Here is a 27,909-nt window from a genome sequence, read left to right as displayed (position 1 = left end):
AATCTCGGCTCACTGCAAGCTCCGCCTCCCGGGTTCACGCCATTCTCCTGCCTCAGCCTCTCCGAGTAGCTGGGACTACAGGCGCCCGCCACCACGCCCGGCTAATTTTTTTGTATTTTTAGTAGAGACGGGGTTTCACCGTGGTCTCGATCTCCTGACCTCGTGATCCGCCCGCCTCGGCCTCCGAAAGTGCTGGGATTACAAGCGTGAGCCACCGCGCCCAGCCAGGGAGACTGATTTGAGTGATAACTCTAGTTCTCCTAGGTGAGTCAGCCTCATGTCTATTAAACCCTTTATTCCAATGCTGTAGTCTCAGTAAATTGATTTTGTTTGTGCAGCAGCCAGGAAGAACCTGTTGGATAATTACAATAGGCTTTTTGTTGATGTTCTTTATTAAGCTTAGGAAGTTTTTTATATTCTTAATTTGCTGAGAGTTTTATTTTTAAATTTATTGTGAATGAGTGTTGAATTTTATCAAATGCTTTTTTGCATTAATTGATACGATAACACAAGTTTTCTTCTTTAGCATGTTGATATGGTCGATTACATTGATTAATCTTTGTTATGTTAAACCAGTTCTACCTGAAGTGTGTAAATTCTTTTTTATATTGTTGGATTCAATATGCTAATATTTTGTTGAGGATTTTTGCATCTATGTTTATGAGAGATATTGGTGTGTAGTTCTTATTTCCTATGTTATCTCATTTTGGTATGTGGTAACGCTGGTCTTAAAAAATAAATTAGAACGTGTTCTCTTTGTTTCTATTTTTGGAAGGGATTGTGAAACATTACCTTCCTTGAATGTTTGGTAGAAGTCATTTGTGAAATCATTTGGGCCTCATGGCTTCAATTTTTAAAATAAATATAGGCCTACTAAGATTTTCTCTTCTCCTGGTATAAGTTTTGGTATTTTGTGTCTTTCAAGGAGTTTGTTCATTTTATTTATGTTACTATTAGGAGTACCATAGTTTGGTGCTTTGGCATGCTGAGCACCTTGAATGAAAAGAAATTGGAAGACATTTGAAACTGCCTCACAATCAATGTCTCTCTGACCTTCCCTTGTTTCTTTCCCAGTGCAGACAGGGCGTCTGTCTGAAATTTCCTTTATTTGACTAAGGAAAGTTCTTTCAAAACAAACACAATGGCAATCAATCCCCTGTGTGAAATCTCATTAACCAAGGAAGATGAATCACAAAGATGAAACTAAAGGTTATTGTCATGTCCACCTAGGCAGATGTTTTATCTATTCTTCTGAAGGCTGTTACCTGAGAGACTTTATCTGCATAGTTTGGCAATCTTTGTAGTGCAGTTCTATCCCTCACCTTCTGGTAACTGTCACCACCTCCCACACAGTCTGGAGGCACTTTGTCCCAGGTTGTTGTCTGTGCTACAGGCCCGTTTATCTCCCCCAGAAATCATTTACTCTTCCTTTAAAATTGCCTGCATTCCACACTTTCTTCCCCACTAAGAAGAGGATTTTTAAGCTTCAACCATCCAGCTCTTTCTTGAGTTTCATCTTTTGTGTGATTCCTGTGTACTTGCACATTAATAAATTTATTTGCCATTTCCTCTGTTAATTTGCCTTTTGTTAGCATACCTTAGCAGACTCAGTTATTAAAACTTCAGAAAGAAAATTTAAACTTCCCCACATTACCAAATTTGTAGACATAAAATTGTATGTATTATTTCTTTATTATCATTTTAATGTCTATGGCATGAGTAGGAATGACCTGTCTTTCCTTACTGATATTTGTAATTTGTGCCTTTTTTCCCCCAAGTTACTCTGGCTAAAGGTTTATATCAACTTTATTAATCTTTTCAAAAATTAGCTTTTGTTTTTGTTAATTTTTTCTTGCTTCCTTCTTTTTCATTTAATAGATTTCTGTTCTAATTTTTATTATTTCTTTTCTTCTGCTTGCTTCAGACTTAAATTGCTCTTCTTTCTTTAGTTTTCTGAGGTGGAGGCTTAGGTTACTGGTCATAGATATTTCTTCTTTTCTATTATATGCTGCATTCAATAATATAAATTTCCCTATAAGCACTGCTTTTACTTCTTCCCACACATTTTTATAGATTGTATTTTAATTTTCATTTTTTTCCAAATATTTAAAAATTTCTCTAAGACTTCATCTTTGACAAATGTTTTGTCTAGAAGTGTTTCATTTAATTTGTAATATTCAGGAACTTTCTGGCTATCTTCTTGTTATATTTCCAGTTCAATTCCACTGTGGTCTGATAATATAGTTGGTGTAATTTGTATTCTTTGAAATTTGTTAAGGTGTGTTTTATGACTTACAATATAGCCTATCTTGGTAAGTGTTCCACTCTTAATTTCTTTGTCAAGGCAGTCATTACACGTTGTTTTAATTATTTTATTAATAGTCTATATTTTCAGCTAGATTCTAAGCTTTATGTAAGGAAGGAGTTATTCCCATTTTCTGTCCTATTCATCATTCTGTCACCATTGCTTGGCACAGTTTCTGGCATATAGTGTTTGTCCAGTGAAGGTTAACAATACTTCATATCTGTACTCTCTTGCTTAGTCTTTCTTGTTCTTGGGTACATTTATTTATAAGACTAATTGAGATTTTGGTACTTTGTGGATCTCCTTTAAGGAGTTCAAAAGTATGGCCTTAGTGCTTTCTTAGCACTCTAGTCTAAAACTCAGATTGTGCCCTTAGAATAGCTTTTCAGACTATTGACACTTAAGTTTCAGATATATTGACAAGAAAGTACTACCAGAGTCAGTTGATAACAGTGGCATATGGTCATTCAGTATTATGGCTTGCATATGGTATGTCTGTTCCTGTCAAAGCTCATGTTGAATATTGGGAAGTAAGCGTTAGTGAAAGGTATTTGGGTTATGGGGTCAAATCTCTCATGAATGGCTTGGTGCTACTCTCACAGTAATGAATGAGTTTTTACTTTCTTGACTGTATTAGTTTTCATGGGAATGGATAAATTCCCAAAAGCGCATTGTTATTAAGCCAGGATACCTCTGAAATTTGCTCCTCTTCACATGTGACTGCTTCCTCTTTGATCTCTGCCATGTTGTGATGCGTGTGTGTTTCAAGTTTGTTTATGGTATCTCTGATGGTGCCCTAGAAGTGGAAGAGGGAAACTGGGGATTCACTGTTAGAAAAGCATCCTTTCTTTCTGAGGCTGTAGGAGGAAATGTGAATGATGAAGCAAAATAATTCAGTGGAGGACCTGCAGCTGAAGGAAAGGAGAAAATGCTTTCTGGAGGAGATAGATAACTGCTATCATTTGAAGTTGCTGATAATGGAAAACTAATTTGGAACTGAGAATTAATGGAACTGAGTTCAATTCCTGCTGCTTCCACTTGTGTCAGCATCAGTAGCCACCACAGCCTCCCAACCCCGAGAAGAACAGAGCTTCTAAAAACATTTCCAAGTCATCAGGATTTCATATACCCTTGCTTTCATAAAGGCAATTAAGTAAGGTTATAATGAACATTATGATATGAACCTGTTTTACCATATTACTTGATACCCCATTTTTTTTTCTTCTGATAAAAACAAAGGTCTTCTGACGAAAACAAAGGTTTCTCTTGTTTGATATCTTGGAAAGGATTTCTTAACTTTTGTGGTCTCTGACCTATGCTGATATGCTTCGCAGAAAACCATTAGGGCTTAGATTATTTTTTATGTTGTTATTAAGTAATAGCTGAGATGAAAAGCGTTGATACGAAAGTGTTTTTGGAGAAAATTTCTCTTATATGAGGAATAGAGTCTAATATTATTAACTAAGGAATATAATCTATCCAAATTTTATATTTTAGGAGTAAACCATTCAGAATACATGTATTCAGAATGTCTTACATTTTCATTTATTTTGCCTCTTAAAACTAAAATTTGGAAAGAATATATCCTTATTGCATTTGGCATATAGCATGGACTCTATCACCTACAATTCAAAAGTGCTTTGTATTAAATGAAAACCCCACAGGAATAGTAATTCTGGTGTCCTGGGCAATCGTAGCACTTGATAAAAGTTTTGTATTCATGGTTCTTGACCTCACCACTTAGTTTTGTGACTCTGAGTGTGTTGCCTCAGGATTTTTTATGTTGTCAGTTTCCTCATCTTAAAAAATGACATTATTATCTGCTCTGCCTTATACAGTAATCTTCAATATGAAAAGGTATGATATATGTAAAAGCTTCTATGGGAAGTTATTATCTTTCAGAGAAAATGAAAAGGGAAACATTCTTAATGATAGTCTATACAGGCCATGATTTGAATCACAGAACTTCCTGGTCCATGAAGTGTAAGATGGCATTTTAATATAAATTCTAGGCATTTTACAGCAAAAGATCCTGAGATGATTTCCACATTTTTTATATTATTCTATTGAAATTGATTTTTGAAGGAAGTTCTATAAATTTTTTTTTTCTGTGGTAGTATAAATTTTTATTAGATCTCATAAAATTCTTCACTCTTTAGGCTTCAAAAACATTTTAGATAGAAAATATGGAACATAGCATGTTGACTTGAAAAAAAGAAACGGGCATTTTTCATTTTCATTGTGTCAAGTGGGTGACCTTTTGAATCTGAACTAAAACAAATTGGCAATGACAGCTTCAAATTTTCACTGATTTCTCTTGAAAAACATTATTGCACTTTGTATCTTAGCAGAGGTACCTTTTTAAAAAAAAAAACGAATTATTCATGAAAAATCACTTCATCTCATAGTGCACCTGCTGAGAAGGTTTTGCATTGCCTATTAAAGTGTATGCAAAAGCTGTGCAGTTAAACCTTCAATATCAAATTTATTTTGCTTTGCTAATGTCTTATAATGCATCATAGGAAGGCCAATGACAAACGTATTTGTATTCATAGAACATTAACAAAATAATTAGTACTTGAAAAGGTCATAGAAAAGATCAGAGAAGACTTGCTGTGGCATTTAGCCAGATAGAAAGGGTGCGAGACACATCCTTTTCTTCTGATTGATGCTTTGTGTTCTCTTAGTATTACTTAGGATTAGTTCATACCTTCTACACCGAAGTTTTATAGCACTTGCACTGATGATAGCCTACAGCAACAATCCTAGAAGGTAGTATGCAGCATTTTCTATTCATGAGATATCTGGCTCTAATGGATATCTCATTAGTTGATCAAAAGGGTAGAAGTAGAATCTCATGGTCAGGAGTTTAAAAAGTGAGCATTTAATGTTGAGGACTTCAGCACTCTTAAAAGGCTTTTTAGTTTAAAGATCAAAACACTTTAAATGCAGGTGAAGTTTACTATAAAACGTATTTCCACAAAAATAATTTTTGTTTATAATATATTTCTGTTTTGCAGTAGGTATAACATAGACTCAAACTTTACATATTTCTTTTACCAATGGAGACTGTGTAACAAATTAACTTCTCTGATGGCAGTCTACATAACAATTGTATTTGTATATATGGGTTTCTGTTTTATTTGCCTTATAGACTCTTTTATTCATTCTTCATTTAGTCATCTTAAATTATTTCTTCATCTATTCAGCAAATAAATTTTAATTATTGTGCTAGGTTCCAGTGATGTGGAGATAAAAGTAGGTCCCTGCTTTTTAGAAGCTCAAGATTAATGGAAGAGATAGACATGTAAATTTACAGTTATATTACAGTTGAGTAAGTGCCATGATTGATTAGTGCCCAAGGTGCTTTGGGAACTTAGAAGTGAAGCATCTAACACCTTCAAATGTTGGAAGAATGCCAGTAAAGACTCTCCAGAGAAAGTTTCACTTGAGGGTATCTTGAAATTTGAGAATGAGTTAGCTACGTGATAAGGAGGAATGTATTCTAAGGAGAGCTAACAAAGGAGGCAAGAGACAGCATACCACGTTCAGGAAATTGTACTCATGGGACAAGGAGGTGATAATGGAGGAAATGATCAGGGGCCAGATTGTGTCATATCTGGTACTCTTGGACTTATCCTTAAGGTAATGGTCAGCCATTGGATGACTTTAAAATGGCAGATAATGATCAGAATTATAGTCTTAAAAGTTCATTCTAGAACAAGTGTGGGATTAGGTTGAAGGAGAAACTGGATATAAGGATATTGAAATGTCACAAGATCATTTGGGTGTCGCTTTGCCAGCCAGAAACCTCTGTGGCCAGCAGCATCTCTGTTGGAGTTTTGCTCACACCCACTGGGCTCATTTCGCCCACTTGGCCTGGCAGGCTGTACTTGGCTTGGGCTTGGCCGAGATAACACACCTGCCAAAGAGGAGCCAGGTGTGGAGCAGTGAGGGGTGTGTGAGTGAGAAAGCCCAGGGTCTGGCCACTGTGCAAAGTCAAGCATGCCATTTGCTGCAGTGGGACAGACAGCTCCAGGTGCTCCCACAGGCACCAGCTCTGTGGGAGGCTGCAGCTGGACCAGACGTACCACAAATGGCTTCTGCTACGGGCACAGTGTTTGGACAAGGGGAAAGTGGTGGTGCCTGAAAGCTCAGAGATGCCAGGAACTGCAGAGCCCCCAAACGGGTGTTACAGCATGTCACAGCCCTGGCTCAGGGAACCCTAGGTCTGGGCTCCCAGAAGGGCCGCAGCTCTTCTCTCTTTCTTGTTGCCTGCAGCATGGCGACTTGGGGGATGTGTTTCGCCGGCGCGTGTTTTAGCCCATTTGTTTTACAGCTCTTTCGGTCCCGCTGCCCTGCTTCAGTTCATGGCTCCTGGGTTGGCCCAGCCCCGGAGCTGCTTCCTGTTGTGTGGGGCTGCTGCTGGGCTCTGGCAGAGGGTAGGAAGGCTATAGTGTTACAGCAGCTCTGGCTTGGGGAATCCTAAGGTCTGGGCCCCTAGAAGGATCACCACTCTTCACTCCCACTGTCCAGGAGCGTGTCACTGCCCACGGCTTGGTGATCCAGCCACAAACATGTTACAGACCTTTTAGCTCCCACCGTTGCGCAGGTCCTGAGTTCTTGTTTTCCTGCATCTAGGAAAAATGAAGTTATGTGGACAACTGGAGAGTGAGCAAGGCAGAGAGGAGCTTTATTGAGAAACAGAATAGCTCTCAGTGAAATGGCTAGCTCCTATTCACAAGCAGGTCATCCTGGGAGTGTCTAAGTCTGGCTGAGTCCTGGATTTCTATGGGCTCAGAGTGGAAGAAGTGCATGCTTATTAGTCTATGGGCAGGAGGAAGTGTGTGCTGATTGGTCCATGGGTGCTCATTGGCAGGCCTGGAAAAAACACCACTTGATTGGCCAAAAGGCATCAAGGAAGTTCTCACTCCCGGTTGTGGGCTGCACCCTAATGGGCAGCCTAGCACCTATGCTTCAGGTGATCCCTGGCTTGAAAGTGGGTTTTCACCAAGTACCCTCCCCTTTCCACATGGGAACCTGTCTGCATTCCCCTGCCATTAACATGCCATTCACAGCACCCACACTGTCCCTTCTGAGGGGTGCCCACAGGCCCACACCAAGCCACCCTCGGCCACCCTGGCCTCCCTCCCACACTTGTAGGTGTTCACAGTCCTCAGGGGGCTGAAGTGGCAGGGTGTTGGTGTGTCAGTGAGAGGTGACAGCATGCTGGCAGCCCTCGCTCGCTCTTGGCGTCTCCTTGGCCTCTGCACCCATTCTGGCCGGCTTGAGGTGTGGAAGGAGAGGCACGGACGGGAAGCGGGGCTGCACGGGCTTGCAGGCCAGCACGAATTCTGGGTGGGGTTGGCCGCGGGGCAGGGTTTGGGGACCTGCAGCCTACCATGCCTGAACCTTCCCCCCCCACCCTGCCCCCGGCTCCCTTCTCCTCCGTGGGCTCCTACGCCACCCGAGCCTCCCTGCCACCCCCTGCTCCACAGCCCCGGGTCCCATCAACTGCCCAAGGGCTGAGTAGTGCCAGCACACTGCGTGGGACTGACAGGCAGCTCCACCTGCAGCCCAGTGCGGGACCCACTGCAGCTGGGCTCCTGAGTCTTGTGGGAACTTGAAGAACTTTTATGTCTAGCTGGAGGATTGTATATGCACCAATCAGCCCCCTGTGTCTAGCTCCGGGTTTGTAAATGCACCAATCAGCACTCTGTATCTAGCTAATCTAGTGGGGACTTGGAGAACCTTTATGTCTAGCTAAGGGATTGTAAATACACCAATCAGCACTCTGTGTCTAGCTCAAGGTTTGTAAACACACCAATCAGCACCCTGTGTCTAGCTCAAGGTTTGTAAATGCACCAATCAGTGCTCTGTGTCTAGCTAATCTAGTGGGGACTTGGAGAAGTTTTGTGTCTAAGCTCAGGGATTGTAAACACACCAATCAGCACCCTGACCAATCAGCTCTCTGTAAAATGGACCAATCAGCAGGATCTGGGTGGGACCAGATAAGGGAATAAAAGCAGGCTGCCCAAGCCTGCAGTGGCAACCCGCTGGGGTTCCCTTCCATACTGTGGAGGCTTAGTTCTTTCACTCACTCACCGCTGAAGGTCTGCAGTTTCACTCCTGAAGCCAGTAAGACCACGAACCCACCAGAAGGAAGAAACTCTGAACATCCAAACATCAGAAGGAACAAACTCCCGACATGCCGCCTGTAAGAACTGTAACACTCACAGCGAGGGTCCGTGGCTTCATTCTTGAAGTCAGTGAGACCAAGAACCCACCAATTCCGGACACATCAGCACCACCCCAAGCGCACACACATCTGGCTGGGTCGCGACAGCACTGAGGCTCAGCCACAACTTTGTTCCACACTGAAGTGGGTGCTGGGAAGAGGGAAAGGCCAGGGAGTGGAGCAGACACTTCTGAGCATGGGGGGGTAGGGGGCTTCTCAGACCACCAAGAGCACAGAGATGCCGAGGTCCAGAGCCACCGGTGGGTGGCTGCAGTTGCACCTGGGAGCTTCTGCTGCCACACCACTAACTTGGTAAGACACGGAGCTCCTGCTGGGGTCACCTGTTCCCGCCCTGACTGGCTCCACGGAGCCTGTAGCCCCAGCTGTGCCTCCCCCACTGCAGCTGGTGTCCTCACAGCGGCCTCTCCAGACAGGCTGCCGCCATCACCCATAATACTAATCAAAGTAGGGTATGGTAGTTACCTAAATTATATCAACATTATTTAGGGTAATGAGGAAGTAGCAGCTTCAAAATTTGTTTGGAAACGGAATTAACAGAGCATGGTAGCCAGTAAGTTTTGTGAAATAAAAAAGTGCTGGCAATGTAGACAATATTCAAGATCACATCTACAGAAGGAGGAATAGACAATTGCTGGGCGATGCTAAATTTTGGTCAAGCAGTTGTGTGATACTATAAAGTAGAACCATCAGCAAATTACAAAACAAAACAAAAAAACACTATACTTTGAGACCTGGGTTTGATTCCTAGTTCATGAAAAAGCTGAATGCATAAACTTGTAGGCCATTTAAATACTCTGAGCCTCAATTTACCTTCAGCTGCAAAAAAATGGGATGTTATGCTCATGATCTCTAGAAATATTTCAACACTGGAATTTTCATTACAAAAAGTTTCCATATTAGCATTCTCAAATACTTCTTTGCATTTGTTAAAGGATGCAAAATTACAGCTAGATAGAAGGAATAAGTTCTAGTGTTCTATACTACTGTAAGATGACTGTAGGAGACAATACTATTAATATATAGCTTCAAATAGCTAGAAGGAAGATACTGAATACTCCCAATACAAATAAATGATAAATGTTTGAAGTGATGGATATGCTAATTAGCTTAATCTGATTCCTATATATTATTGTATCAAAACATCACTATGCATCCAAGAATATGTGCAATTATTACTTGTCAATTAAAAATACAATAAAAAACCATTTAGATACAATAGTAAAGAAGACAAACGCTTCAGCAATATTCTCTAGAGACAGAAATTAAACCTTTTACACTGAATGTGATGAGGCACTTAAACACACACATTTGGACTTTATTTAATGTAGCATTAAATACCAAACAATATGTTTGAAGCAATTTACTACTAAGAAAATAAAGTCTGGAGAGAGTTCTAAAAACAAAAACGAGTGTCTTTTCTCTGAAATAACCATGCAGAAAATGATGACCCATGATAAATTTTTGGGATCAAGGAGAAAGAGCAAAGGAGTAGGTGGCGCTCTGTATGGTGGCTTTTCTTTTACTGGATTAAAGCCAGTAATCAAACTACCAATACACTGTAGAAAAGGATGATGCTTTCATCTTTATTCCTTAAGTATGCAATGTTTTAATAATGATTACTTTTGTCAAATTTTATTAATAAATTTAGATATGTCATGTAACTAGATACATTTCTTACTGTAACATTAAAAAATTAATATATCTTAGTTACATACCTATATTAAATTCTTAGAGAAATCAGCTTACACTATTAGCATAAGAATCATAAAGTGCTACTATTTAAATATGAAGATATTTTATTGTTCTTTAATAAAACTTGAAAGTTTTTGGAATGTGGGGATTCCCTTTGGAAATTTTGGTATGATACATATATTACTGAAGTTGAGCTGAATTTGGGGAGTGTAAAGTTTGATTCTTTTTTTTTCAATGCAGAGCTGCTAAGATTTTTATCACCCCTTATTTAAAGCCCTTTATTAACTCTTCATTTAATGAGGTTCTAATCCTGTACTATGCCGTATGGAAGAACCCTCACATTTACTACTCCTTCCTATTTCAGTAGCTTTATTTGCCTTTCCACTGTCTCTATATTAGTCACATTTAGCTCTTTCTATTCCTCCATTCTGAATGACTAGGTATTTTAATTGTCAGTAACTTTCTCAGTTAAGAGAGAGAATCAAGTCAGTTTTATTAAAGTTATATGTTTTAAAAACAGGTACGATTACTGATCTATTACATAATTGTATCCACAATGGCAGGTTTTTCTTTTATTTCTGAGCTTCACAATAAATGGATCATAAACATATATTATCAAATTACTTTTTTGATTGATCCTATCTTCTAGTTCATTGTAACGGGAAGTTGTAATTTAATATCAAGATTTGAATATACAGTAAACATTCAAATGAGGCATATCAATAAAACAATTGTGTTGCTGTAGAAATTTAATAATGGCCTATGTCTTGATGTCTTTTTATTCCTGTTGGTACCCTGCCTGCCCATGTTATTACTGACTCTCACCTCAACCACCACAATAGCTTCCCCACTGACTTCACCACCTCTTTCGTTCAAAATCTGTCATTACCAACTGCCAGAGTGATCTGGGAGCACAGACAAGACCCAGCATGTAGTACCCCTGTGCAAAAGCAGTCCTTCTCCTGGTGCTTATAAAATCAAGTCCATACTCCTTAGGTTGGTATATTAAGAAAACCAGGTCTGGGCTAGGATTCAAACCAACCCACCTTGATAGAGTCTTCTCTGTTATAGATTGTAAAATCAGTCAAATGAGAATCCCTGAATTACTTAAGTATTTGCGGCACTTTACTGATGGCATTCTTTTTATTTTAGCTTGGTATTTTCTTTCCATCCACTCTGTCACAACTCAAATCCCAGCTCAGTGCTACAGTGCTTGAAAAATATTTTTTGGATGACTAACTGGTTCCTTTATTAAGCTTTTCTTACTCCTTTAGCAAAATGTAACCTCCTTCTTGTCAGTATTTGCAAGTTGCTTGAATATCATGATAGCTCATTCGTTCTATCTTATAACACAGTTAATTATACACATATAACTCCTCTTCTAGGCTTTGAGCTCCCTGGAGCTGACCTCTGTCTTGATGGCTTTAGGGTTCATGGTGGTATTAAAAGATGATATGTACACACAGCTCCTGGGGTGCAGGCGGCACTTTTAGAGCTACCTTTCATAAGATAAGATTTTAAGTTCAGGAAACTGTAGTTTGTTTCCCCATGGTCATTGTTGGATCATTCAATGCATATTACCTGAACCTATCAGAGAAGGTTTTATAAGTTGCAGGGCTAACTTATCTGTTATGGGGATATCCTTCTGTCCTATGTATAGGGCATCACCTTCAAGATGTGGAGGAAATTGGAAAACAAAATTTAACCTGAAGGATGCTCTATGAAATAGGAGCAAAGAGTTTGCAGTGGTTTTGGGAGATATTTCACTCAGTCTAAGGAAAAACTTGAAGTGATTTATCATCGTATCAAATATCTGGCATTTGAACAGTTTTTCTGCTGGAAGCAAAGTCTGTATCTTTTGGAAATACAGAACATGCAACTCTTCCCTTTTGCCTGTGTCTCTCCCTAGATTTGGAGCTCATCTGTTTTAACAAGACAATAATTATCTCAGACATATTATAGTAAAATTGTTAGCTGCTTAATTCTCCATTTTAATTTGCCTATTGACTTAAATTGGTGTTGAAAGGCATATTTATATTTGTTATCATGACTGAATCCTGGAGACACTGTGGGCTTTTCACTGGAAATCTGGGGTTATTGTGGGCTTATCTGTAAACATGTTTACATGGAATCTTTAAAGGTTGCTACTTCTGGAGATGACTATGTTCATCTATTTCATATTGGGTCTTTTTTTTTAAAATTTCTGAGGGTAACCCTTAACTCTTTGGTATACCCTATGGGAGGCTTTTAGACCACTCTTTATTTTTTTTTATTTTTATTTTTTGAGACAGAGTCTCGCTCTGTCGCCCAGGCTGGAGTGCAGTGGCGCGATCTCAGCTCACTGCAAGCTCCACCTCCCGGGTTCTCGCCATTCTCCTGCCTCAGCCTCTCCGAGTAGCTGGGACTACAGGCGCCCGCCACCACGCCCGGCTAATTTTTTGTATTTTTTTTTAGTAGAGACGGGGTTTCACCGTGGTCTCGATCTCCTGACCTCGTGATCCGCCCGCCTCGGCCTCCCCAAATGCTGAGATTACAAGCGTGAGCCACCGCGCCCGGCCGCTTAGACCACTCTTATCTTTTCACACCCCCATGGCCCATGGCCCATGAGTTTTGCGTTACACACCATAGATACCTGAGAGTCTGATAAATAAAATGTACTATTTAGTTTATATTATGAAACAATGAAATAATCACATATATAAATAATAAATATAAAAACAAAATATGCACTGGTATTTAAGTCAATGTAATGTGATTTTTTTTTAAAAGGCAAAAGACTTCTAGGGTAGACCCAGGAATAGCTTTTAGCACATTCCTTTCTGCCAATACACGCCGCTGAGTCCTTTCGTAATTTAGTACAAAACACCCGACTGTTGGAAAGGTTTCCTTAATCTTTCCTTACTGAATCAACACAAATTTGTTTACCCTTATTTGTAACACCCTCATTGTATGTGTACTTGATTCAGATTATTTTGAGCTTTCTAAGACTCAAATGATTTGTGAAGTTGTGATGGAAGACAGACATCTTCTCTTTGAATTTTGAAAGAACGGGAGTACTGATTGCCTAAACTTGTTAAAAAATAATACATTTTTTTTTTTTTTTTTTTACTTATACTTTGTTTTTACTTATGGTTTGATCAGGAATATCAGCACTAATTCATACATTGAGAAAACGGTTTAAGTGTTAAATAACACATTCACATTGTAAGGCACAGCCTATTGAAATAAAAAAATTTAAACAAGCAAACAAAACTTATCTTCCCATCTGCTAGAGCATCAAGTAATATTCACATAAAATGAAACAAAAACCTCCTGTCCTGCTTGACACATGTCACAAATATATTCTGATGCATATGTAATGGACAGCATTTCTGAGGCTTAGGTTCAAGATAGAGAGTACTCTTATTTTCCCCTTAATGAGAAACCACAGAATGCAGTTCTGAAGCCCTCAGAATTGTCATGACAGGGCGTAGAACAACAGATGGTCCCTCAGGCAAACTAATCCTATGTTATTTAATACCAAAAGCAAAACTGTCAACTGTTTCAGGGAAAACATAGAGCCCGGAACCAAAGAATTGATGAGTAAACATGAAAGAAATTGATTTTGAAAAATTTGGTTTGAAATGTATTTTAATTTTTCAGTCTAAACACATATTGTTGCTGATTTGGAATCCTAAACCACTGTTTGGATTTTAAAAATAAGTGCTTTGGAAATTGCTATGAAGAAAACTCTTTCAAGAAGGCTTTCACTGACAACTGTTAAATGACTCCAGATAAAATGAATTATAATAAATTAGTTTGAAGTTATTGTTTGAGTGTTGGTGTGTGTGAGCAGCAGGTTAAAAGAAGCAACTCCTTCAGAAATTTAATAAATTTGAAACCTATGGCATTTTCTTAGAATTTTACATATAGTAGGTTCATCTTGGACCCTCTTTAAGAAAGTTTAATTGCTTATTTAGGAGGAGAATCTCATTAGATTCATAATGTTATGGTGAAGTTCCACTCTGAAATACCTTTGTTCTTTATAAACAGAAGTTCTGCTTTTTATTAATATTTCTTTTAAAAAATTATAAGAAGTACTCACAAGATTTAAAATAAAAGTAATTCATGTTCCTTGTAGAAAATACAAATAGTATAAATATTTGCAATGTAAGAAATAAACTTCTTCCAATACTACTCCCTAGAAATCACCACTATTACCAATTAGGGGAGTAGCTATTATTCTTCCTTTTTTATCTTTATATGTGATATATGTGTTTACATACTCATAATTTTTTACTAAAATATAATATTTTTGGAAATATTCTTTTGAAATTTGGCATATCAAAAAATTTAAATTAGTTAAACTAAAAGCTAGATTTTAATCTATGATCAAAAACAAATAAAACTGTTTTATTTTCTAAGTGGTTGTTTAAAGGAGGACAAAGAAAAAGCTATTTTGGTGGTATTTCATATTACAATAAGAAAATCTTTTATAGAGGTGGGTGAAATAAATGAGAAGAAATATTATAGTAAATATTTTTAAATAAATTTACTCAACTAAAATTAAATGCCTATTATCTGTGAAGTGCTGTGCTAGTTTTTGTGTCTTCACACACAAAAAGATAGGATCTGGGTCTTGAGTATTTGGCAAGACAGATAAAAAAAGTAAAAACAATTACAGAATAGTATTAAGTAGAGAGACATGGAAACATAGAAAGCATGCAACCCTCTTGGATAAGTAAGAAAGGGCTCCTAGGGTTTAAGTTCCTTCAGCTTCGGGTATTTTTTTAAAGTGATTAAAGTGGTAATTGGTAAGGACTTTGCATTACAGAAATTAGATGCATTCATAAAATGTCTAAAATAATCTCAGGGAAGTGAGAGAGGTATCTGACCCAGGGACATTTAAAAGTTTGTTATTCCTGGTTGACGACCCACATGACTCTGGAGACCCTGTCTTAGTAATGAAACAAATCAGCAGGGTTATGTAGTTTGTCCTGCAGAATCCAGGAGACCTACTGGCTAAAGGAACAGGAGCATAAGGCTCTGAATTTATTCAGGGTTAAGGTGGAATGAAAGCTAGCAATGAGAAATGATGGATCATGAACTACAGGCTGCTCAGGAAATGAGAAAAAGCAGATTGATAGTGTGAAAAAAAGAGATTAAGGGACTGGAAGATTTTAATGATGTGGAATGACACATAATGAAAGTAGGTAGTGAAATAATGGAATGTTTGGGGCAGAAAAAGATAATTAAATATGATTCCAGAGGCGGAACTGTTCTGGGTTGTGACAATGTGGGTGTGGATGGCTGAAATGGAATAAGGTCAAAGTTCCGTAAATTGGCACGAGTTTTAGTTTCTAATATGACAAAATTCTATAAAGTTAAAAGAGGATTTATTTCTAATACTTTGTGTCATACATTAAGTCTTTTCAGATTAGATTGGGTATTTCCTTTAAAGGAAAGGAGGATAAATTCACCAGCTGGCAATTCCTTAAACACAGGTGGTATTTACGATTGTATCTTGTATTATCAGTGCTCAGCCTAAAGGCTGCCAATAGAAGAAACCTAGTAAATATTTATTGACTAAATGAACGAGTTAATAAATTAATAAACCATAAATTACAAAATCAAAGCTGGGACTAAAACCAATTAATGTTAATTCACGACCTTTTAAGAATTCTCCTTCTTAAAAGATTGAATTATATTGTGAAACGTTTCTTTTGGATTTGTTATCACAGTTGGGAATATAGTGAATTCAGAAGTCATTTGGAATTGTAAAGTACTGTTTTTCATTTAAGCTGAGATTTTGTAAAATATTAGACTCACTGAAGCTGATAATCATTTTGTGTTAATCTGATATAAAAGTGAAATTACCTGTAATCCTATGTGTATGTGATTGAGTTATATAAAGCAGTCCTCTAAAATACACAGATGTGCCATCTAAGTGTCGCATCCCACTCCAAAGCAATAAACACTCTCATAAATGTTTGACATCACTGTCTTGAATCCAAACAGAAGGATTTAGGAGTGTAGAGTAATTAAAACAGTATTTATAAAAGTTTGCAAATGTTGCACCGAATTGCTTATTTTACTTGAGACAGAATTTACAAATGTAGAATACAAATGAGATAGAAGGAATTTTATGGATGTTTTAGAATGTGCCACAGCTTATACGGCTGTAAAAAATGGGAATGTCTTTAAAATACAATTTAGTGACACATTTATCATTAACTCTTTTCTTTTTCCTCCGTCTCTCCCTCTCTCCTCCTGCATCCCTCCCCGCTTCCCTCCCTCCCTCCCTCCATCCCTCTCTTCCTCCCTTCCTTCCTTCCTTGTTTCTCTTTCTTTCTTCTTCTTCTTATCAAGATAAATTATTAAACATGTCAGAACTCTGATAAATCCCATGCTTGGAATACATTATAAATAATTATGTTTTTTCTTTTATTGAAAGATAACACAAATTGACCTTTTCTAGGTATTTCTAAACACCTAGAACTTTTGCTTTAATATTCTCTGTCAGTGATCTTTCCTTGTTCAGCAGGTCAGGTTTGGTTTGGTTTGTTTCTTTTCTTTAAGAGCAAAAAAAAAACTAAGATTTTTTATTAAATTTGTTGAGGAAAAAATGACTCAATATGAATTTTATACACACACACACACACACACACACACACACACACCCTTATGAGTAAATGCTGAACTAAGATAATTGCTGATTATATCTCTTCTTTAAAAAATTAAAAAAACTTTTTTTTTGGTTTTTCGTTTTTGAGACAGAGTCTCACTCTGTTGCCCAGGCTGGAGTGCAGTGGCACCATTTTGGCTCACTGCAACCTCTGCCTCCTGGGTTCAAGTGATTCTCCTGCCTCCAGGAGAATCTCCTGTCTCCAGAATAGCTGGGATTACAGGTGCCCGCCACCATGCCTGGCTAATTTTTTTGTATTTTTAGTAGGGCCGGGGTTCACCATGTTGGTCAGGCTGAAAAAGACTTATTTAAGTTTACTTTTTGCCCAGGAATCATCAGTAACCAAAATATTCACTTCTTTACATTATTTTAAATCAAAATGGAATCAACACTATTTTCTACTGAGCTTTTTAGCAAAAGAGTTAAATTTTTTTATATCATTGGATGATTTCCCACTTAACACATATTAGGGTCTTGATAATATGTATAGAACAATTTGTTTGTTGGGACAAATCATATCCAAATACTTTGAAGAATTTGTTCTGTATTTTGAGGGATTGAACAGCTGGGCTGGCCCAGTGATTACTTACGAGGGTATGATATGGAGGTACTAGCTGTGCTTGTACTGTAGATCTTAAAATCCTTGTTTTAATGTTTTATACTATACATGCTTCCAAAAAGGTTGAAAGCAAATTATAAAATTTGGAGAATTAAAAAATATCACTTAAATATATTGTGACTGGGATTTTTATGACAAGTAAAAAACAATCTATTTCAAATTTTTTGACAGTTTTCACAGATAGACTCCACATATATTAATAGCTATTTATTTATGTTTAATGTTTTCTTTCATAACAGTAAGCACAATTTGAGGTACTACTTTTAAAGATCCATTAATATTTCTAATCTTAATAGTAACATATATTACGCATTTATAACATGTTTCTAGTATTTTATAATAAAATTTAGTGTATTTCCCTACTAGTTTGGCACTATGATTTTTTAATCTTTGATTTTTGAGAACAATAAGCAAAGCATTTTTTTACAAATTATTATAGCTTATAATTTCAAGTAACTAAAGATTAAAAATATGGATTAAATATGAAGTTTTTAAAAAATTAGGCACAGAAATGACAAAACATGTCCAGTTTAATTAACATTTTCACTCTAAAATTAAATAGCCAGGTGAGTTCTTCTAAAATCTTTTTATTAAGCATTTGAATGTTTTTAGAGTACCTGAGTTCAAATGCTTTTCTTGAGTCTTCTTAACTCTATGGTCTAAATTCTTTGACTTAAATTCTATGAATTAAATTCTCTGAACATCACTTTCCTCCATAAAATGATGGTAATAATAGCTACTTCTACGTGCTATGAGGATTAAATAAAATAGAACTTTCACAGTGGTTGATGAATCCTTGCTCTTTCATCAGAGTTAATGCAGCTAGAGATTAAGGAACAAATTGGTAGTTAATGGAGGAACCATAAATTGTTGGTCCCTGCTTTTTGCTTACCATGCCATAGAAACAATAGGATTCTAGATTTGGGCTTCTGAGCACCTGATAATGGCCTCAATACAGTGTTCCCCATAACTTTCAACTATTTGCATTTCTATGTTTATGAGTTTTTCTCTAAAAGGGGAAGGCCGCTCTCTGTATAAAGCTAGGGAGAAGTACAGGGGATTGAATACCCTCTGGGAGCAGCCTTTGGCCATTGATGATGGGGTTAGCATACCTCAGCCACCTTGTCCTTTGGGAAGGGTGTGTGTCCTAAACTCTAGTTGTTCTCAGTATTATTTGGCTTGATGATGTAACCTTATTGGCTGGCTTCCTTTCCTTGTCTCACTTCCCTGCTGTATAGCAGTGATTCCTGCACTTCTTAAATGAATTATTTGCACACAAACCTTGCCTCTGGGTATGCTTCTGGGGAATTCCAAACCAAGAGAAAATTAATATAAATTCAACAGTCACTTCTGTCATTCAGCTAAGATTAATATGAATCATGCTATTGATACATGCTGTAAGAAATGGATAATAAATTTTATACATGCTGTAAGAAAGTTAGGCATAAAATTCAATCAGGACACAGATAAGGGAAGAATTAATTATTAAGTTTGTCTAGGGCTCAAATCGGCCTGCTAGGAGGTGGGGATATTTGAGCTGGCTTTGGAGGATGAGAAAGAGTTCACATGCATCAGAAGTGGAAAAAGGTATTCAATTCAGTTGAAATTGCATGAGCAAAGAATAGGAAGTGAAAAGCATAAAATATTCTGAGAATGATGAGTAGCCTAGTGTGGCCAAAGCAAAAGGCAGGATGGGTTCAGGGAGAAATGGCTGCTCATTGGCTGGGGCCACATTGAAAATGGCTGTCTGTGCTGAACTTATGCTAGTTTCATTCTTTGGCAGTGGGCAAGCATGAAAGCTTTTTAAAGATAATAGTGACTTGATTACAAATGTCCTTTTAAAAGAGCAGGGAATGAATTTAGCTAGGACATGACATGTGCCAGAAAACCATTTAAGAGTCTATTGCTATAGTCTAGAAACATAATGAAGGCTTTAGCTAGTATAATGGCAATTTGAATGGAAAAGAGTTTACTGATGCTTCAGCTAAAAAATTGAGAAGATTGGAGACAAATAGTAGGGGAAGAGTCTAGGACTCCAAAGTTCTAAGACCCTAGCATTTCTAGGTTAAACAAATATTTGAATTGTAATGCTTTTATTACCATGTTAGGAAATTCAGGAGAAAGTGAATATGTAATTACAAACTGATAATGAATGTAATTTTGGACATAACATTTACACATAGAGTGAATTTAAGGTGGTAGAGCAGGCAGTAAAATTCAATATCAACAACTGATCGGAATAAAGAAAGCCCCTGTCCTGGGACCTGTGCTTATGAGGGCTGCCTTTGGGTTGTCCTCCAGCTGTGTGTCCTCCAAGGGGCAAGAGGTTGTGTCCATCTAGGGCCTACACTCTGGCCCTTGTGTATTTAGGACCCCATAATTCTCTGCTGAGATGACTCCAAGCACATTTTCAGGGTCTGTATAGGCCTTTATCTAAGGTCTTTCCTCCCAAGGGTAGACCATGTTAGCCTGTTACACATACCTGTGCCCTAAGAGGAGCCAATGTATAGCCATCTGCTGTAGAAATTAAAGGGCTGAACTTGGACATGCAGGCTGAAGCGCCCATGCAGGACACTTTGGTGTATGTTGGAGTTGATGTTGGGAGGAGAAAGAGGGTAGGCCATAGGATGAAGGTTAGGAACAAGCTCTTCCTGTAGTATCAAGTTCCTCTAGTTCCTGCAGTATCTACAGAAATTTGAGAAATCCAAAAACTCTAAATTCAATCTTGGCCGGTCTGATTATTATGAATCATCTATTTCAAATTAGAAAGACAGCATATATTTTATTTAGTAGTTTGTTAGCTTGATTTAATTACATTTAAATATTTAGACAAATGGTAAATGGATTTCTTTGTACTCTTAGTTCAGATCCCACAAATATTAGGAGCAGATCTAGTGAAATAAACAGATTTGTGTGATGATGTATAAACCTAGGTGAGATAGCAGTTGAGATGGAAAGGAAGAAAAACTAAAAGATATTTCTTAAAGTGTACTTGGAGTTATAGAGTTTAAAAACAATATATTAAATTTGGTTGACATTTCTGTCTTTAAGTCACATATTGGATGTTTTCTATTTCAGTTTTCTTTGAATTAATCAATATGAAACTGTTTTAAGCACTATGGTTAATGTGATAAAGATACTCTATTACTCACTTTGGGCTTATTTCTCTGGATAACATTTAAAAGCCTCTATTATAGAACTGATGAAAAAATGTTTTATTGAGCTAGATTTATACATTTTATCTAACAATATAGTTTAAAAATATTACCTTTTTATCATTAGAGGATAATATAGAAAAACTGGAAAATGAGACATTTTCATGTCTGGCTAAGTGAAGATACTACTTTCCTCCTCAGAAAAAGTTATGTGTGTCACCTCTGGTGCACATTTAACTTATAGAAGAAAAAGCCCAGCAACGTTATAAAAGTGTCTTTACAAAGAATGAAATTTCTTTCTTCAAAGACTGAAAGTCTTTTATCAGCGTTAGGATCTAAATTGCTCGGAATTTTTTGTGTAAGTTTTATGGTATTCATTTTCATCATATTGTATATCTAGTTTTTATAGATTTACACATTTATACATGTGAGTTAATTTTCTTGGATTTGACTTCATAAAAAGTAACACTGGAACCTCAAAATAATCTCTCATTCTGAGTAAATTAAAGCAGGCTGCTCCACTGACTTTATGTCCAGCTGGCTAACGGCTTAAACAGGAAAGGGACTCAAGGAGATTCAGTGGTAGGTATAAGATAAACATGCTCTTGTTTATGTTTTGCTGATACTCTGGTTGTTTAGAAGTTGGGAAATTTTTTTCCTTGCTTTGGGCTGTTCTTTTAAAAAACCAAACAATCACCCAGTATGCCTTGTGGCTTTGATCTTTGTTTTCATATTTTGTACAAAGCTCAAAACCTTACAGCTTGTTGTGTTTCATACTTTGTCAGATCATCCTTTCTCTACACATATTACTCACAGATGGCTGAAAGTAAAACAATAAAGGAAAGGTAGAGTGTCTTAAAAATTGACATCTCCCACAAATCCCAGGAGACTGTTGTATAAATATTGGCATACTTTTGCAGGTGCTAAAAGAGAATTCTGTGGCCTTTCACCTGACGTAATTAACTTCCTTTGCTTTCCCACTGTTTACCATATCTTTTCGTAACCTTTGTTTCTCACAAGAGTGCCCTTGGGACCAAATTGAGTAAGTTGTACAGACACCTGCATGCTACAAGGCAAACACCAAACTTCATTCAAGCCCCAGGACAAAGATCCTACAAGCCTTCGCTGCAGATTCCCCAAACACCCTTCATGCTGAGGCGATAAATCATATGAGGATATGTAATCGGTCTCCTGAGGAATACTGCAGTGATTTGCTAATTTTGACACTCACAGAAACATTAGTACCTTGGGTGACTTAAAAGTGCAAGAATATATTTTTTAATTTGATTATGAAACATGATGTATATATGTTTCTTTTTAAATTTAAATTTAATTTTATTTCATTTTTAGAAACAGCATGTTGCTCTGTTGCTCGGGCTGGAGTGCAGTGGTGTGATCATAGCTCAGTGCAGACTTAAACTCCTGGGCTCAAGTGATCCTCCTACCTCAGCCTCTCAAGTAGCTGGGATTACAGGTGTGCACCACCATAGCTGGCTAGTTTTTCTTTTTTCCTGTTTTGTAGAGATGAGGTTTCACTATGTTGCCCAGCTGTTCTCAAACTCTTGGCCTCAAGCGATCCTCCTGCTTCAGCCTCCTAAAGCATTGAGATTATAGGTGTGAGCCACTGTACCCAGCCTTTGTATGTGTTCCTGTTTGTCTTCCTGGCTCATATTTTAGTAGTCTATGGGAGGTAGTAGCTCCTCAATGGAAAGTGGGCTGAACTGAATTATTAATATTACAAATTTTTTGAAGTTTTATATTGGGAAGACAAATAACATTTACATTTAAAGTATGCAGATCCAACAATACTGGTTATTTCTTGAGCACATGCATGCTCAGTACAACAGCACAATATATCTAGATTTGACATATTTAATTTTCAGTTTAATTTTGATTCAATATCTTCTCACTATAAAATATTATAAATTGTCTTCCAGTGTATATTCTTGGGGCCAATGACAAGAATAAAGTTTGTGAACCCACACTTCGAATTAAAGGTGTATCCAAAAATACTTTTCTATTCTGAATGAGTTCATGTAAATGTATGAATTTCTGACTAACAATTTCCTTCTATATCCTCTATTGAGATAACCTAATGGGAAGTCTGCTGGCAAAGGAGTCTGGGAATGTTGACCGCAATGTCATACCCAAAGTGTCTTAGAGTAGAGTAAGAGAGGGCAAGACTCTTTTATCTTCTCTTCAAAAAGGGGAGCTACAGATTCCTAATGGTCACATTTTCCATCTCTGGATAACAGTTACGCAGTCTATCTCAAAAGAGAAGGAATCATGAATAGAAGAAGATATGTCTTTGCTCTAAATATCTCGGTGTCTGTACTACAATTCTTTTGTTCAAGCTTGCCAGAATCTCTATAGAGCATCTTTATTTACCATAAGTACCATTAAATCTGTGGGTTCATATGGCCCAAGTGGCAGATCAGCTTACAGAGGCAGCCCAGCCCTACTGCAGATCCTTCCTTTTCCCTAAGCCCCACTGAAATAGAGCCATCTTATGTGTTACTTAGTATATGGATTGGAGTAGCACATTCCAATACATTATATGTTATTTCTAAAATCAGATGAAAACTTTAGATCCCAATGACTCTTTTGTAGCAACAATTAGTGCAAGGTGCAACAATTGGTCTGTTACTTTTGAAATATTTTTCGGACATGCCCTAGACCACTGGACCCTCAGAAACTTCATAGTAACAAGACTGAATTTTCATGGGTTTATTTGCTATCTTACGGCATTCACGTGTCTTAGAATAATACCAGTCACTTTTTGTTTGTCTGTTTCAACCAGCATGATGTCATCAATGAAATGGGCCAGATATTCTGTGGGATGCCAAGAATTGGGACTAAATTGGGTTAGAGAGCAGAAGAGTTGACATAACTCACTGAGGTGACAGTGCAGGTGTAGTTCTCCCCATTCTGGGTGAGAATGAACTGTGTCTAATTGTGCTTTCAAATTGGTATAGAGAAAAAAAGCATTTGTCAAATCAATAGCTCTGTATAAGGTGCCAGGGGTTGCCTTGGTTTGCTCCAATAAGATACTCCAAGAGGAGAAACAGCAGCAACTGTAGTCATTACCTGGTTACGTTTTACTCTCCAAGGTCATCTACCATCTGCACAGGCCAAATAGGTAAGTTAAACGAGGATGTAGTAAAACCCACCAAATTGCATTTTCAAGGCTTTGGTAGTGGCATTCTTGTGTTTAGCTTCCTTGGAGATAGAGCACTGTGTTTGGTTTTTTACCCAAATGGGGAGAGGATGTTCCAGGAGCTTCCACTTGGCTCTTTCTACCATAACATATCTCATTCTAGTATCTGCAAATGTAGTGATTTAAGCCCATTGATGAGCATATTTATTTCAATTATATATCCAGAAACTGAGGACATAACTAATGAATCTATCTGAGGAGATATATAAGCAATGCTCCATCTATTACAATTATCATAAGTTCCTGCGTTGGTGAATACTTTGGCATTTGGGGTGTTTCAGGTTATCCCTAAGAAACGGAATAGAGCTCCCACTCAAAATTTGTTGTTTTATATTGAGACTGATGGCACCACAGACACATCAAGAGGGTGTGGAAAGGTTTATTACTCACATAATGAAGTTTTCTGGGGAAAACAATGTAGGCCTCCCAACCTGGGCTGAAACTGGTTTGAGAGAACAAGAAAAAGAGACTGGCTCCCACCCCCAACACAGTTAGCATTTATTTGTGGGGAGAAAACTTAAAATCTACTCTCTTATCAATTTTCTAGTATATAACATATCTTTATTAACTATAGCCACCATGTTGTACAATAGATCTCTTGAACTTGTTCCTCCTATCTGACTGAAATTTACATCTTTTGACCAACATCTCCCTATCCCCCAACACCAGCAGCCCCTGGCAACTGCCATTCTACTCTCTGCTTCTATGAGTTAAACGTTTTTAGGTTCCACACGTAAGTGAGATTGTGTAGTATTTTTCTTTCTGTACTTCGCTTATTTCACTTAGCATAATGTCCTCCATGTTGTCACAAATGACAGAATTTCCTTATTATTTAAAGCTGAATAGTATTCCATTGTGTGATATATATATATATATATTTCACATTTCTTTTTTTTGTTGTTTTAATTTTTTTTATTATACTTTAAGTTCTAGGGTACATGTGCACAACATGCAGGTTTGTTACATAGGTATATATGTGCCATGTTGGTTTGCCGTACGCATCAACTTGTCATTTACATTAGGTATTTCTCCTAATGCTATCCCTTCCCCAGCCCCCCACCCCCCGACAGGCCCTAGTGTGTGATGTTCCTGCCCTGTGTCCATGTGTTCTCGTTATTCACGTCCCACCTATGAGTGAGAACACGTGGTGTTTGGTTTTATGTCCTTGTGATAGTTTGCTTAGAATGATGGTTTCCAGCTTCATCCATGTCCCTGCAGAAGACATGAACTCATCCTTTTTTATGGCTGCATAGTATTCCATGGTGTATATGTGCCACATTTTCTTAATCCAGTCTATCATTGATGGACATTTTGGTTGGTTCCAAATCTTTGCTATTGTGAATAGTGCTGCAATAAACATACGTGTGCATGTGTCTTTATAGAAGCATGATTTATAATCCTTTGGGTATATACCCAGTAATGGGATGGCTGGGTCAAATGGTATTTCTAGTTCTAGATCCTTGAGGAATCGCCACACTGTCTTCCACAATGGCTGATATATCTCACATTTTCTTTACCCATTCTCTTGTGGACACTTAGATTGCTTCCATATCTTGGCTATTGTAATATTGCTGCTATGAACATGGGAGTGCAGATCTGTCTTCAACATACTAATTTCATTTCCTACAGCTATATTCCTAGCAGTGGGATTGCTGAATCTTAGGGTAGTTCTATTTTTATTTTTTTGAGGAACCTCCTTACTCTTTTCCATAATGGCTGTACTAGCTTGGAGTTTCTGTGGTGGTCAGAGGGTGGGGTCAGAGTGAGGGCTCCTGCATGTAGTTTGAACTTTCTGCTGGTAAAGAAGGGAATGAATGCCTTGTATCAGTTTGCATAGATGCAAGGAAGAAGAGGAAAATAGAGAGATGAGGCTTAAAAGCTGTCAGCAAAGCAAACATTAACAAGTGAAGTCAGATTATTATATTGGGTCTTTGGGAATTAGAATCAGTCAACTTTGAAAGGTCTGAGTATTACTTATCCCCTAGTGCACACTTCTTTTGGAAGAAGGTTTGAAAAAAATTCAGCATTTTTTTTTGGCTATGTTGCAAGTTCCATTCTCAAGAGGACTATGTCTTCTCTTTGGCCAAGGAACTCTGGGTCTCGCTTAGGTCTGAGAACTGGGTAAGCCAGTTTTCTCACCTTTATTTAGCTTTCCACCCATCCGTTCTTAAGCTATTTTGTGTTATGTACACTAAAATATTATATAAATAATATTTTAGCAGGGAACCTATTTTATTTCTAAGGACATCATGACCAGTTAGCCATAGCAAAGATCTTTGCAGACTAGGTCATTCTAATTACTACTTTTTCCTGCTGTTCATTGTAGTGATTTTACTCACTTTTTCTCTGGTGGGTCAGTGCTGCTAAGTAGCCTTTTCATCTGGGGTCTCATCATCACAGCTTTTGTCAGGAGCCAGTCTTAACAGTGATGTCTCCCACTATCATCCCCAGACTGTGGAGGGCAACCTCCACCACAGAACTTTTAAAGGATGCTGCTGCTCACTTTTCTGATGTACTTCTTGACATTGCAGTGAAGGAAAGCCTTCTAAGGTTTAAGGAACGGGGATGGATGTGTAGTCTGGATGTGTAGTCTGAATGTGATAAATCCATTTCTTAAGTTTTTGGATTCTTCCAATAATGCTAGAGAGTTCTGGCTTCTTGACTTAATTAACTGGAGGTCATGATAATTTTTTAGTTAACTAACCAAAAAAATGATTAGAGCCACTTCTCAGCTGCTTGAACTAAAAAATGAAGTTCAGAATTTCCAGAAAGTGTACTCATATCAATAAATTCAATGCAATCTATTAAAAATCAACATATTAAATTACAATTTAAAAACAATACAATCCATACACTTTAAGTATATGGATCAAGGACTTTTGAAATTTATACAGTAATTTTTCTTGGGTTCACTTATAGTTAATCTCCCTAACTCCCTACCTCCAGGCAACTACTGATCTAACTTTCATCATGATAGGTTAGTTTTGCCTGTTCTAGAATTTTATTTAAATGAAATCATACAGTATGATTATTATTATTTGCTAAGTAAAAGAAACCTTTTACTTAGCTTTACAATAATGTTGTCTTTTTCAATAGTTGGTTCCTTTTTATTATTGAGTAGTGTTCCATTGCACGGATATACCGCAGCTTGTATATCCATTCACTAGTTGATAGACATTTGGGTTTTTCCCAGCTTTTGTATATTCTGAATAATGCTGCTGTGAACATTCATTTTCAGTTTTCATGGACATATGTTTTCATTTCTCTGGACCAAATACTAGAATAGAATTGCTGGGTTATATGGTCAGTACATATCTGAATGTTTAAGAAACTCAAACTTAATCTAATATTATCTTCTATTCTCCTTGGTCTAAGACATTTAGAATTCATTTTCAAACATATTCCTCTGGTTTCTGCAGAAATATATTAGCAAAATCTTGCAATTTTGGGGTAATATATGTGATCTCCTGGGTCACAACTTCCCTGAAGTTTGCTGGGATCTGTCTCTAACTATAGGTGTAGAAGTACTAAGAGGTGTTGGGGTGAATAATTGACAACTTCCTAAGGTGAGTTGAATGAATATTACCTTAGGCCAAAGAGAACGGCAAAAATGGAGTGAAAACTAAGGGCAGAAAGCATAGATTGCAGAATGCTACTATAGATGGGTGCACCCCACCACCTCTACTCTCAAAGATGACCTGGTCTCCTACTTCCATGAGGAATGATCTCATATGAAAAATCTCCTCCTCGGTTTTCATCTTAATTTCTTTGTGGAATCTAAGCACCCTTGATGCCTTTTCTCCTAAACTTTTCTCCATTTCTGCCTTTCATGGATTAATCTGTCCTGCCCCTTTGACTAGCTTTTCTTGTCATTTTACCCTTAGATACTGAATTTATCCTAGAGTTTCACACTGAACTTCTTTAGTTTGTATGCATCTACACCCAGACTTAATAAGCATTTAAACATGAAATGGTTTGTAAAAATATAATTCTTCCTG

Source organism: Hylobates moloch, unplaced genomic scaffold (assembly GCF_009828535.3).
Source record: "Hylobates moloch isolate HMO894 unplaced genomic scaffold, HMol_V3 SCAFFOLD_6, whole genome shotgun sequence".
Taxonomy (NCBI): Eukaryota; Metazoa; Chordata; class Mammalia; order Primates; family Hylobatidae; genus Hylobates; species Hylobates moloch.
Note: the sequence above shows the minus strand (reverse complement) of the source record.